This window comes from Malus sylvestris, chromosome 2 (assembly GCF_916048215.2).
Source record: "Malus sylvestris chromosome 2, drMalSylv7.2, whole genome shotgun sequence".
Classification (NCBI taxonomy): Eukaryota; Viridiplantae; Streptophyta; class Magnoliopsida; order Rosales; family Rosaceae; genus Malus; species Malus sylvestris.
In genome coordinates, this window is record NC_062261.1 from 18,823,066 (window position 1) to 18,838,108 (window position 15,043).

The following is a 15,043-nucleotide window of genomic DNA, read 5'->3' on the forward strand; positions in this document are numbered from 1 at the left end:
TTCAAACACGTTTGTTTGGTAAACGGAGCACCAACAAGCTTCTAATAAAATCAAAGAGTATTTGGTAAATAAACCAGTTTTGATGCCTCCCAAAAGAGGAAAGTCCTTGAAATTGTACATCTTGGTAACTGACGCATTGATTGGGCGTTTATTGGCTCAGGACAATGAAAATAACTGAGGGCAATCCATATTTTACCTCAGCCTAAATATTAACTTGGCTGAAATCGATTATACAACCGTTGAAAATCTCTACCTCCTTTTATTCTCTGCGGCGACAAATTTACAACATTACATGTTGCCTTTGGAGACTCAAATTACTTTAGTCTATAGAAAGGTTTGGAATTGGCATTGTAGGAATGAATAGTGTTTTGATCCGAATTTCAGATTAATTACAACCATGCCATTGGTATTTCTGTTGGTTTTGGATCAGCAGCCCGATGTGTTGGCTTTAGCTGGGAAGCTCGGCCCTCAGTTAGGCCAAATTATTTAATTACGTTTTTGCCCATCACATATTACAATCCAATGGTGGTCATGGTTATTATGAAGGGTAATTTTGTCTTCTCATATTTGGCGAGATGGGGGTCAGCGGGCAGCTATCATTTAGTCTCGTTCGATTAGGGTTTTGGGTAGGGCCTGCGAGAGAGAGAGAGATGGCGATGGAAGGAAAGCGATGGGGAGGGATAGGGTCTCGGCACTGTTGATGCAGATGGGATGGTGGGTATGGGCAGAGAAGACCATACGGGTCGTTGGAATTTCAGGGAGACGAGGTAGGGGACATCGACAAACCCTACCGGATCTTGCACTGCATGCCTGAAATCCAAAGATAAGTTTCTTTTTAAAATTGTATTCTTTAATGTGGCCTTGGATTTTCTGATTATTTAGCATGTTAGGTCCGATTTTGGGGGATTTGTAGTTTTCTAGAGAGAGATAGATAGGGAGATAAAGGTAGACAGAGAGAGAAGAAAACATGGCTGTGTGCATTTTTTGGGATTAATTAATGGGTTAGTGCACAGGGTCAGTGAGGAGAGAGTCACAGAGGGGTGTATGGCAGGGTATGGGTTTTCGGTTTTTCCTTCTGATTGAATAGGTTATGCACTGTTTCAAACGAATTGTTTATTGTTTTGTTTTCCTTTTGCTTTGTTAGAACCATAATTCGATTTTTGGGTTTCACTTTGCTCATTTCTATGCTTCTTCAAAATTTTCTGGTGCTTGCAGGTGAACTATGTGCACAGTTTTTTGGACGAGTTAGGAAGATCCACATGAACTGGTATGTTGTTTTGTCTTTCTGTTGGATTCTTATGTTCTGCTGCTCAGAGGATTTTAAAATGTTCTAAATCTGTTTTGTAAATGTGCTTAAAGATTGAACGTGTTCTTGAGTATTAGGCATGTTGTTTGGATTGAATATCTGATTGAATATTGGAGAAGATACCATCACCAGTCTCATCCTTCAGTTCTCAATAGGATTCCACAGTGTAAACCAGTGTATTAAAAGGTAGAGGGCCGATAATGCAAAGGAGATGTATGAGGCAGTTAAAACCCTACCCAAAATTTGGGTTTGGGAGTATAAAAAAAAAAAAGTCCTGAGGCGCGCCTTCCGCTGCCTAGGTGGCTCCAACAAAGCTTTACGCCCACTCCTTCAAAACAAAGGTGGCAACCCTCAAGCCCAGCCTCAGATGGCGCCTAGACGAGCCTTTTAAAACATTGGTGTAAACCCATAAACTAAAGCTAAGAAAATTCTTTTTTGTTTTTTTTTTTTTGGTTTCTTATCTGGGGTTGATTCCTTTGTTATCGAAGAGGACTGCCAGGTCAGATGCACTTGCTGAATCCTCTCTCGCGGTTTCAGCTGAAGCCGCTGCCCGAAGCGTTTCCAAAGGTATTGGATTTATCGAATTTTATGGTTTTTGAGTTGGGTGGAGAATTTGTTTGGCATTATATCCATTTTAGGCCTTTTAGGAATGGCAATTCTTTGGGCGATGATGGCAATTTGTATATGGAAAAGGTGGTTTTTATGTGTTTGGGTTCTGAAAGCAACGATTTTGTGCTTCTTACGGTTCATGTGTCTACAACGCTTCACAAGTGCTTTCGATAATCTGAGTGTATGAATAACTTTTATCTTCTTCTGTTTTCACTTCTCTGCATGCAGTCATTAGCCTTTACGCTGAGGACTCCTTTTTCTCTCACAAATTTAAGTTGATGCAATGCATTATTGTTTTTGTGTGTACTTAATCACAACAAAGCATCCTACACAACTTCAACTTATATTACTCTCTGTTAATGTCCCTCTATCCCTTTGGTAATCAACAAAAACAAAATTTTCTGGTGATATCTGTGGCTCATTCCCGAGGCTGAGCTGCATCATTAGGCCTAAGAATTATACGGTTGTGCTTAGGACTTCCTGTTAAAGTTAATTTTGGTACACATGCCAGGGAGGTTTGATCTAGAGCATGATGTTCTGTTTGCATTTAGTAGTTTTACTGCTTTATAATTACTGAGCATGTGGGTTGTTATGCCATGCACATCCAATTGGTTGTGTTTTAACTCATATTCCGACCTTGCAGAAATTGTTGATATCTTCTAGAAATCTCGAGTTTTTCACCAATGGATACTGCTATATTCTTCAGATTCTTCCCGCTGCTGTTGTTGCCCCAATGTATTTCTCAAGCAAAATTGAGTTTGGTGTCATTAATCAGTCAGTATCTGCTTTCAGTCATATTCTTGGAAACTTCTCCCGATCAAACTAACCCAAACCCTCAAATGGGCAGCCCACCCGAACCCATCACCGTCCATTCCCATAATCACCGCCTACAGCACTGGGTATGGAAGGAATTCAAGGGGTATGGAGATTTTCTGCAAAAGCTGGTTGCCAAAAGTTGGTGATTGAATCAAAGGTGCTTTATGCTTCTGCCATGGCTATGGTAGTACCTGCACATTTTTCTTTGAAGGTTGGCATCTCTGCTCCTTCCCCTGTTTTATACATAACCCAAGTTAAAATCTTATGCCAATGCATTGCTTAAACTTAAGAAGTTCCACACATGATATGCTTCAAAATTTTAGATTGTCAGGTATCGCCAGGCGAATTGCTGTCTCTGGATACGCTATATACACCGTGGACTATCTGAGTTTCAGTCTTTCTGAAGGATTGCATGGCTACATCCCAAACTTTGATGAATTAGTCGGCGATGTAATCAAACAATTTACTAATGTCAAAGGTATGAAATTGCTTAATTTAGATTCCAGTGACATTCTTCACAATATAGGCTTTGCTAATTTCTTTGAATTGATTGCAACTCCAGGAAGATCCGAAGTGAAAGGTCTGCCATTCTTTGTAATGGGAGAATCCATGGGAGGAGCCATGAGTCTCAAGATTCATCATAAGGAGCCGGACAAATGGGATGGAGTAATTGTTGTAGCTCCAACGTGCAAAGTAAGCTCTTTTCCTCTAATTTGGTTTTTTAACTGATCTGTTTGGTATTTTACCTGTATTAAGATCTGTTGCTGAGAAATTGAGTGGAAGTTGTTGTTTTGATTTCGGTAGTTTTCAAGAATTGCATTTCATTCGCTATTCTACTTTTCAAATTTCTCAGAGATTGTTGCTTTTGTTGACCTAAAAATTCAAACTTAAACTTGATGTTAGTCTTTATTTCTATGATTGGACTTCATGGGATAGGATACTTATCGGAAAACTTTTGTCAAGTCTGTCTTCAACTGTACAGGGTCAGGTTTGTGTATTTCTAGGTCAGTGCATAAATCTTGCTAAAACTAAGGCTATGGGAAAAAATTCTAGGAATAGAACAAATACAATTTTTTTTTGTGTTGGGTGAAGGTTTAGAAATCGATGTAAGTTGTGAGTGTCAAAGAACATGTGCTCACTGTTTCTTGACATACAGTACTTGGTCAATCCGAGTTAATAGTTGAGAAAATTAAGGAGCCTTATTTGGTTAGGTTAGGAGTCCTTATTTAGTGCAATTAATTATGAAAACCTTATTTAGTTGACAAAGAATTTGTTACCATTTAGGACTATAATGAAATCCTAATTGATTTGGAATATCCCTTTAATCAGTTAATAGGCCGGATTAAAGGGATGAGTGTCTATATATTAGGAGGTCCCTGCACTCACAGTATTATCCTATTCTAGTGCAAAACCCTATTTTGTGCACAAGGACTCTCGGCTGCTAGAGTGTAGAAGTTCCTCCTTGAAACCCTAGCAGTCATGGCTTCTTCTTCCTCCGCTTTGGAAGATAAGTTTATTTCCCTTTAATTGTTTGATTGGTTTATTGTAGTTATATTTGTTATATCTGTGATCCTAGTAACTTGTTGATTTTCAGATTACATCTTACAATCGACTCATTGGGAATGAATTCTAAACTGATGCTCTTTTTTTTTTTTTTTTCCGGATGGTGGCAATCCCTGAACTTGGCATATTGTATCTGTTGAGCAAAATTAAATATGCCAACTTTGTTCTACGTTAGGAGTTTTTCATTCTCACATCATTATTTCTGTTTATCATACTGTTTTTCATGTTTATCATACGATAACTCATGTTCCCATTTTTACTTTCGATATCTATCTTTTCTTCTTTTGGGGTTGCATAAGAAGCATGGGGTTTGAGTTAGGTTTTCCAATTTTTCGTCCTTACCTTTTTAATGTATTTTCTGTTTAGTTGTTGAGAAAGTGATGGAAATTTAGTTATCTGTGAATATGGAAACTTGAATCTGCGTAGACTCTTGGGTTGTGTGTTTGGTTCAATGGAGGTTTAGGGTTTTAATTCTGAATGATTTGTTTTTCATTTCATGGAAATGACTTGTTATTTGATTTAAGTGAGTAATTTAATGGAAACATATTGTTTTTTATTCCATATTTCTTTTTCTCTGGAACCAAACAGGGGCTGTGAGTTTTAATTTTTAAAGGATTTACTGAGGTTTTGGCTAAATTAATACCAGACCTAATTAGGAAAAGGAATTGCTGAATTAGATTTCTCAATCTCTTTTGTATGTTGTAGAAAGCTATTTAATTTATCCAGCTATTGTACCGGTCTTTCTTTTTTGGCTTTATTTGATTTATTCCCATTTTTACTAAACTCATGTTTCCATTTCCTTTTTCTGTTTATCATACTTAAACTGCTTTATTTGTGCAAGCTGCACTACGCGCTTGAATGCATTTTATTACTGGCGGGATGTGAAGAAAGCTAGATATATGTGCAGGATCACTTGATTAGTGTTAGAGTTTTAATAACTAATTGTTAGCACCTAGAAGCTCTGGTTAGATGAATGCTAATCTGATTTTCCTTACAGTACTTGAGTGCCAGTTTCATAGTGTTTGTTCCCTGCTGTAAACCTGCTGTACAGTTTCATTTCTGTTTCTTCATAACTTTCTTGGTCCTGGGATATATGCAGATTGAGTACAACGAATGTCCAGTGTTCTCTAACTGTTCGGGTAATTGTAATAGGTTGTGTAGTTCAAGAAATTTAACATTTAGCAATTGGTGGGTTAGATGGAGCTGTTGGGCTTTACCATCTCTGTAGCAGCCTGCCTAACATTTTTTAGGCTCTACACTACCATCTAATTTAATGAAAAATTCAAAGATTGGACAGTATTGATTGCAGAAATAAAAAAAAAATACTATGATATTAGAAAGGTGAAAGTAATTGTGTTAGAAGAAGCAGCTATCATGATGGGTGATATTTTAATTTTGTATTTCTAACAGTTTTTAGTTCTGCATTTTTTATTCTGTCCTTTGTATGTTTGCAGTTAGATCAATGGGTTCAAACCCTTGAACTGAATTTTGTTTGACAGCCTTGAAAGTGTTTGCCTTTTTGGTGCTCTTTAATGTGCACTTTCTTTTGTTCATCTAGCTTAGTGTTTTTCCGGCCCTTTTAATCGTTGTAGTTCACAAAGTCCTTATTGATCTTGCAGTTGTTGTTTTTAATTTATCTTTGTTGGGTAGACGGCATGTACTGTGGGTTTCGATGTTTAGGGAATATTCTGAGCTTCATTACTATTTTAATGGTTAGGGTAAATTTTGAGATTCATTAATAGGATTTTTGTGGCTAACATTGTTTAGCTAAATTTGTCACTATTTGGTGTTTGGAGTCCAGTGGATTGGTATCCATATCTTATAAATATGCTGGCCAAGACTTTTTCTTTCATTTTGTTTTTTCACTTTCATTTCTTATATCTTGCTTTTGCTTTTGATTAGTAGTTTGAAAGCTTCTGGATCATAATATGAATTCTGGTGTGTGTGAGTATGTGCAGTGTTTGTTCATTTCGAATTCTCAAGCGTGATGATATTGCCTATACATGTAGATTTTACACTGCTTTTGTGCCATGCAGTACCGACATTCTATGTGGCCTCTTAGCTAATGAAACAATCACGTTATATGAACTTTAATTAATTTTCATGACACAGTTTCAATTTCTTTGCTTTGTTGGGAAATTTGTGCATTTATCTTTGGAGCACTTAATCGATTTTGCTTGCAATTTAACTATTGAGGATTCTTAATGTATTTTGGTTTTACCTGGATTCCATTTCTGTGATTGTCACCCTTAGTCGGTGGTATTATCTTTACAATGGATTTAAATTGGGGATTTAGAGAATCTAATAACAAAACTGAATTATATGTTCCATGCTTTTCATTTTCATTTTGGGTTAAAAAGTTGGAGCTTTGGATCAGGATTTTTGTTTATTCAACTATAATTTTGTGCTTAGGAGACTATCTGAAACTGCTTAAATTTATTTACATAGGAACTTTTTTATTCTTTTTGCTGTAACCTGTTTTGTTAAAGGTGATGATAAAGATTTATCAATATTGTTTGTTCGGAGTTATGTGTTGGAAGGGAGTAAATTGTGATTGTTTATGCAGCATTTGATAAAATTGAGAAATAAATTGGGGAAATAATGTTAATAGTTTGTAGATGCTTAGGAGACTGTCTGGGGCTGCTTAAATTTATATATTCAGTTGCATAAAGTCGACATGATATACACAACCATGGTCAGATTGCCACCCTTAGTTGGTGGTATTATCTTTACAACGCATTCAAATTGAGGATTTAGAAATCTAATAGTAAAACTGAAATATATGTTCCATGCTTTTTGTTTTCATTTTGGGTTAAAAGGTTGGAGCTTTGGATTGGGATCTACCTTTATTAACCTATAATTTTGTGCTCAGCACACAATATTGGGAGTCTTAACATGATTGTTCTTCTATTTCATAGATTTGAAATGTGTTTAGTATCTCATTTAATTGGTGTACCTTTGCTCATTTAACTCAAATTTAATACGATTTGGTCCTCTAATTTCTCTGAATTGCAAACGGATTTACTTTCTTTGCTGTACCTTTGCTCATTTAAGTCAATTTTAATACGATTTGGTCCTCCAATTTCTCTGAATTGCAAACCGATTTACTTTCTTTGGAAATTTCAGGAACTTTGGTTGTGGGAGGAAGAAGCCGGTTCCTTGCTATTTTTAGGTATATGATTAGAAATCGGAGGGTTTAAGGTTATGCACTTGCTTTGGATGTGACTGCCAGAGAAATTCAAGCTTCTGCTAAGGTAATTATCGATAATTTGATTGTTTAATGCGATCAAACGTGGTAGTGAAATGTTAAATTTGATGGCTACAAGTTTCTAATTAGAATGCTAATGTTGCAATTCATGATGATCAATATATTCTGACTTCAACAGTTACTGCAAATGTATCGTTGCTTTGTGATAAATGAGTTATCTTTTGCATATAAGACTTTTTGTTTCTAGATACTAAGTCTAAAATAGAGATTTCAGAGCAAAACGTTGATCGAGTATAAGTAAGTTGTGATTTTGTAGTTTTTATATGTTTCCAGATAAAAGTTAGGATCTCCAGAGATTAGAAAGTGAAAAAGGGCAAAGGAAAGCGATGTTGACTCATGAAAGATGGTTCAAATCTCTGTTGGAGGTACATTGGATTTATGTTTCTGATGTGTTAAGTACATTGTTAGGACTATAGATTTGAATTGAACTCAATGTTCTCAGTGTGTATATTTAAATATATGTGTGTGTGAATGTATGTGTGTGTATATAGATTTATACATAAAAGGGAAGATGGATGGATAGGTGTATGCTTACTCCGTAAAAGAAGAAGAGCAAACGAAAACCACACCAAACTGGCATTTAAAGCTTTTTTTCTTTTTCTCTTTTGACATAAATCTCTCTTTGTTAGATTGCTAAGGGGCTGCACTGTGTGAGGGCTATGTATGTTTTATTACGGTCGTATCTATAGTTTTGGAAACTGGAGAAAAGAAGTGGAACAAACCATTTGCATGGCAGAGGCCGACTTGATTCTTTCTCAAATTTGTAGTGCAAAAAAATGGTTTAGTATATACTAGAAAACACTGCCCGCGCGTTGCTGTGGGATTAAGAATCATATAAAAAATTATGTTTGAAAGGTATAAAAGTTTGTGTTACAAAAGATTAAATATAGGAAAAGATATTATTTTATTTAGTAAGGTGTAACCTTTTTTTGCCACTGACCAAAAGAGGTCTTCTGATTTTCTCTTTTTTTGTGAGACATTGTAGTTGCCTCATCATCGGTCTCATCTTCAAGAACGAAGGTTACATTGTACTTGTGTTTAAATGTAATTTAGAATGTTAAATATCAAATAAAGTAAAAATAACTTGCAATTTGCATAAAAGACTTCAAATTATCCATAAAAAAGAGTAAAACTTCCTGCAATTTGGCCTCCACATAAAAGAAAGATTAATGAAGGATGTGTAATAAGAGTTAAGTAATAAGTTTAATATGTCAACTTATTCATCACTTTACAAATGATGTAAACATTCATAATTGATTTTATCAGTGAAAAAATAATTTAAGAACCAAGTTAAAACCCATAGGCTTATTCCATGCATTTTGAAGAGGACCTACTTTACTTTTTAATTTTACTTGGAATAAATAACACTTTACATTTCATCTACAGTCTAAAACAACCAAACAATGTAGGAAATGGTATAAAACAAACATTAAAATACAGAAGGTAAGGCCCAAGCCTATGATTGAGGATCTTCGATTGCTAAATGATTAGAGATTGACCTGGTTCTAAGCAGCTTCTATCCCTTCATACTCATCAAATGGTCTGTAATTGCAACAACAATAAAAAATCCATAAAAATCACTTAAAAAGTCTGCCAAACACCAAAAAGAATTCAACTTTTCTTAAGATTTAGCTTAACCATTTTGCTACTTCCCTTCAAAAATTTTTTTACTGCATTTGACATCAGTGGACTAAGAGCTGGTTTGGTATTGCTGTGCTTTGAAAAAAAAATGCTTTTGCTATGCTGTGAGAATAAACAGCTGTGAAATAAAGCAGCAAAGTATTTGGTAAACATTTTTGTAAAAGTGCTTTTGGAAAAAAAAAAAGCAGTATGATAGTGTTTAGTAAACTTTTATGTAAAACAGCTGTGACTATGTGAAATGATCAAAAAGGGTATAATACTATATTATTATTTTGATGTTTTATTTAATATTATTATTTTTACGTAAGGATTTTGTGTGGCCATGGGGCCCACACCCCATTTCCCTTATCCTTGTGTCTTCTTTTCCCTCTACAACTCTCTTGAAAACTCTCAGCTCTCTCTCTCTGCATTCTCTCCTCCATCAAGACAACCCCACACACAAACATTCGATCTCAGACCATCTCACCTCAGCTCTCTCTCTCTCTGCACTCTCTTCCTCCTGCTCGGAATCCTCGAAATCAACCGCTTGAGCTTGAGCTGAGTCAATGTATCGATGAAATGGAGAAATGGGTTTTGGGAAATTAGGGTTCTTGATGGGTTTGGAGCTGCCATAGCTCGGTGGACGAAACGACGTCAGAGGCTGAGTTTGTTTTCCTCCGATTTCTATTCAGGACGTTCTCCTCCAGCTCCCACTCGATTTGGTCTCGGTAAACGGCGTCGTCAAGGACCTAGTCGGCGAGCTTCGCCTAGTCCTCGAAGTAGTGAGCACGGAGATTTTTGGAGACCCACTTGAGGTAGGCTGAAGGGAGGGTGCCCAGCATCTTCCCCTTGTATTTTCCGAAGTTGATGACTCTGTCTCTGGCAGACGGTGGTGTTGAGGCGGATAAAGAAGGTGGTTTGGGGGGTTTTGTGGGTTTGAAGGAGCAGGAAAGGCGGACGGGGTGCGGAGAGGTGTGGGAGAGTGGTGGGTTTGACGAAGGAGTGTGGAGGCGAAAGAGAGAGCTCAGGGTAGGATTGCCAGAAACTTTCATTAAAGGGTCACTGTTCACCCGTGTTTTAGAAGTTTGCGCAAAAGCTGAAAAGACAGCTTTTCAAAGCTGCATTTTGTTGCTTTTGTTTTTTTGCTTTTTTTCACCCAAAATTATGAAAAAAAAACTAAAGCTGGAAGTTTACCAAACACAAAAATGACCCCCAGCTTTTTTTTATACCAGTTTTTATTTAAATTACCTCAACCTTAAACGATACCTAAGTTCCTAATTTGTAAGCAAAACCAATTCTTTTTTCCACTGTAAATATCATCAAGTTTAATATTTTTATCTCCTTTTATTCCTACCAACTGCGACCTCTTTTTATCTGCTTTTATTCCTACTGACTGTGACCTCTCTCCCAAATTACACTTTCTAATATCATTTTCTCACCAATTATTACAACAAAATTTCAAACTTGTTTTCTTTTCTTCTCAATATTTACATGGGAAATCATTTGAAATGGTGGAGATTTTGACTCAATCTCATGGACATTACCAACACAGGACATCCAATCTCAAGATGGAATAAGACTAATCAGGCGGGAATTATAATGGAAGACCTTTTTAACACCACTGGGTCAACACTTTCAGCAACTTAAACAGTTTGGCTCTTAAATAAGCAAGCTTGTCTGTTCATTATAAACGAAAAGGTCAGAACGACTTGTGCTTTAAACACAATATTCATCCCTAAATTGAAAACCACCAATCCAAAAAAATAAATTAGATGCAACGACAAAGCTAAAAAATATGGCCAATTTCAAACTCACCTTGATGCCCTGTGGATCAGCAACCATGGTTGGAGAAGAAGAGAGCATGAAGCTGCTCTAAAGATCACCGAGTATCAAGTTCTGAGTGGGAGGTGAAATTAAAAAAAAGGAAATTTCAATCCATTTGTAAATCCAAAATCACAAAACCCCATATTTGAACAAAACAAAACCCCCAAGATGTAAGACTCGAAAAACTTACCAGAAAACCCTAGCTTTTCTGGGCAAAAAACTCCTTCAAACCAATATGAAATACTGAAGAAGCTTAACTGAGTTCAATAAAAATCGAAATTTAAGCGACTTTCTCACCTGGAAACGTTGGATTCGAAGAGCCCAGAAATTCCAATCGAAACCACATTGGTACAAATTTCTGAAACCAAAAACATATCTTGTACACAAGTTATTTAATACATCTGAAGGATACAGAATATTATGTTGACAAAAAAAGAATGTGGTTAGTTATATTATGCGTGTAGCCGTCTCAACATTATGTATATATCTTGCAATAAAATAGGGACCTTGATCTACTATTTCGAACTGTAAACAGGAAAAACCTGAAAGTCATGATCATTTACATGTGCATACGTGAATATAGGAAATATATGTAAAGTTCACACTTGCATGGTTGATAAACCTTGAACATTATTTTTCAATGCATAGAAGAAATTACTTAGGTTGTTCTGGGAACTGCAATCATAGGGAGACTGCCATCTATATATTTGAAGGGTGAACATGGTCCTATAAGTTACCATCTTTGTTTCATCGGCCAATTTGAAGCGAAAGAAGCAAAGTCCTTCCCTAGACAGATTTGCGGACCTGCCTGCAAATAGCACAAATGAAAGTGAAACTACTATTGGTGAACATTTGGATAATTAGCATATATATATTTGTGATTAAGGAAAAAGAAAATATTTTTACTAACGTGAAATGTGACGAATTTGAAAATATTTCTACTAACGTGAAATGCGACTAATTTGAAGGGTGATTCGGGCTTGAAAATTCCATTTTCAAGCCATCTTTCAGGTTGGAAATCATCAGCATCTTTTCCCCAGATATAAGGCATTCTTCCCATGGCATAGGTGATGTAGTTTACGTTGTCTCCTTTTCTCACTCTAAAGCCATCTGGAAGAATGTCATCTGCATCTGCACATCTCCCATCATTACAGAAAACCAAGACATAAAGATGTCAATATTTACAGTAATATGAAGAATTCTTCCAACTTAAAGAGTTGAAGTTCACTACCTATTTCTCCCTTAGTAATAGACAAGGTTTTAAATTTCCTTAAGAGACTTGGTTCCTTATGTGCCAAGGACTCGTTCATCTATGCAGACTAAATATAGTTACACACGTGTGCACAAACTACTTATGCACATGTGCCAGTATGTGTTTTGCAAAGTAAGCAGCAATAACTCCTTAAGACAAACAGTGTTCTAAGTTTCCTTGTGGAATAATGACTTTCTTGTATTGGTTTTGATATATTTAACAGACTTTAATCAAGGTTTTGGCACTGTCCTGTTTAGAAACTCACAAACTACCATATAAAGTAAAGAAAATAACAAGTATCTTATTAAAAAAATATGACGAGGAAAATTAAAATCAGATTATTCGAGTATATACATACTATTGGAACTGCAGGGTAGATCCTTAAGGTCTCTGTCAGCGCCGCGTGAAGATAGTGCATTCGTTCTAAAGTTTCTTCAGTTATGTTTTCCACGAATTCATCAACTTTCGCTTCACCTACCTGATTACCAACGACGTCCCTCACTTCTTGTACAACTTTTTCTTGTATTAGAGGGTTCTTGCTGAGCATGTAGAACAACCATGACAGTGTAGTTGCACTGGTGTCTTTGCCAGCAAACATAAAAGTCAGTATTATATCCCTCATATGTTTGTCATTCATTTCCTCTGGATTCTTCACATTCTCCAGTAGAAACCTTGACAGTATGTCCTCCTTTTCAATCTTCGAAACAATAAAATAAAATTCAGAACTTTATAGCAAACTAAAATCTTAAATTTACCATTAATGTAGGGAAGTGATTTCTGCACACCTTGTTTCTCTTCTGGACACCCTTGTTTATTTTTCCCTTTAATTCTCTTTTGATTTCTACAATCCGAAGGTCAGAAATAAACTGTGGGGCGTAGGAGGGGAAAAATGATGTGTGCAAAACAATACCCTTGCTGTAAGTTTTCCTCACCCGAATAACTGATGGTGTGTAAAAAACAAATAAAATTATATGGTAGAGACACATTCTGTAAAGCCAATGTAGTAATGTAAAATTTATTTACAACATCTTTTTGCTCCTCTTGCAATCTCCTCTTGCTGCTGATAACTTGGTGCACAAAATCGTCTACAACTTTGAACCAAGGTTGAAGATTCTTTTTAGTTTCCAGAATGGATCAATGTAGCGAAAATAGGTCAGTTCAGTAGATTCATCAAAGGCCTTCATGAATGCAGTCCCTTCTTTGCCTGACCCCTCCAGGCAATGCAGTTCTATTCCAAACCCGACTTTGAATATGGAATCCAAGGTACATCTCATAAGCAAATCCTACAAATAGAATCAAATGCAAAATGTTATGTTTGATCCGAAGAGTTTATTGAGTGTGACTCCTACATCAGAGAATTAAGAGACCTTGGCGTGTGCTTATAAGGATTGGATTGGATAACTCAATAGATTCGAGGTATGTTGAAGTTAGAAAATAGATTACTCATGAAAGAAATTAACCCACCCGTGCAATCCCTACCCATAAAATGGTACGATTTTAACGTTGTATTTAACTTATACCTTCAAATCCCACAACATGAAAACTCTTCCAGCTCTCCCATTTCTTACTACAAGTCTACAATACATCAGTCTTATAAGTTATCTAATCCAATGCAATCTTAGGCTCCAAACGAGCTGTAATTTCACAGATCATATTTTTCCTCCCAGCGTGCTTTATTCTCATATCAGTACCAAAAAATCAGTCAGATCAAATTGACTTTAATTAGGACACCCCCAACTTTCCAAGCTTAATTAGCTAAGCCCTCTAAATAAATTTTCATAAAACCAGTTTGATTAAAAAATACCAAACAAGAAAAGAAAAGTTCAACAAATCTTTTAGGTCTCATATTACACACCTGCATATCAAAAACCCCTCCGGAACTCGAAATTCCAAAAACAACTCTAACCAGTTTGGCAACACTTCTTCTAAACACAGAGCAGTTAGCATCTCTAAGCACCCTTGTTGAGAACTCGAAGCTCGCAAGCTTCCTCTGCTGCTTCCATTTTTCTCCATCAACAACAAATATCCCTTGGCCAAAAATATCCGACAAAATACTTTGAGTGAAGGCGCCTTTCGAGTAGCTGGCAAAGTTGGTTTTCAGAACATGCTCAATGTTGCGCGTGTCAGCCGTGTACACTTCGCTGCGGTCCAGGACTAGAAGCTGGAAAGTTGAGTGTGTTTTGGCAACAACAGTTTGGTAGTTGTAGACGCTGTTGAAGTATAAGAACATGTGGAAGACAGTGCCTTTTACGGGAGGGTAATTCGGGTCTCGGATAGACTTTCCGGTGAAGATTTTGAGTATGAACAAAGACACAGTTAGGAAGAGAAACATAAGTATGGAAGTGAAGATGATAGGGAAAAACCCCATCTCAAATTTGTTTGTGATAAAAGGAAAGAAATATGTAGAGAGAGAGAGAGGGAGTATGCAACTGAAATGAAGAGGAGAGTATGCACGTTGACAAATATAATATAAATTTAAGGAAAACTAATGAAAAGAGTTTCAAAACTTTGGATTTTAACAAAAAACCATCTACAAACTTTATTTAATGGTAAGGACAACAAAAAGAAAAAAAAAAGGAAAAAAAAAAACTACTAAAGGAAGTGCGTGCATATATGTGAATATGATCAATTCCTAACCAAATCCTCCTCTGATTTTAATCACTCACTCACTCTTGACCAATCCCTAATTATTGATATAGTCTTATTGATTTGTGTAAATTTCAATTGCCTACAGAATTGCCTCATGCATGTGAAGAGGATGAGGGTCGAGTTGTAATGGAGTTAT

At 36.2% G+C, this 15,043-nt stretch overlaps 1 long non-coding RNA gene and 1 pseudogene across 18 annotated transcripts; one reads left to right on the plus strand and one right to left on the minus strand.

Annotated features, from left to right (window-relative positions):
- Positions 1 to 635: 635 nt before the first annotated feature.
- On the plus strand, positions 636 to 12,154 carry LOC126598080 (uncharacterized). Of its 18 annotated transcripts, none has more exons than XR_007614601.1 (8): positions 637 to 1,267; positions 1,384 to 1,706; positions 1,795 to 1,873; positions 2,559 to 2,942; positions 3,055 to 3,209; positions 3,294 to 3,424; positions 7,421 to 7,548; positions 7,836 to 8,190. It is a non-coding gene; the product is annotated as an uncharacterized LOC126598080 (long non-coding RNA). The 18 variants fall into 18 exon arrangements; XR_007614607.1 differs by having other exon boundaries at positions 642 to 1,704; positions 2,559 to 2,650; positions 2,763 to 2,942; XR_007614619.1 differs by having other exon boundaries at positions 636 to 1,267; positions 1,360 to 1,873.
- Positions 12,155 to 12,474: 320 nt separating this feature from the next.
- LOC126601946 (cytochrome P450 704C1-like) lies at positions 12,475 to 14,626 on the minus strand (annotated as a pseudogene).
- Positions 14,627 to 15,043: the final 417 nt, after the last annotated feature.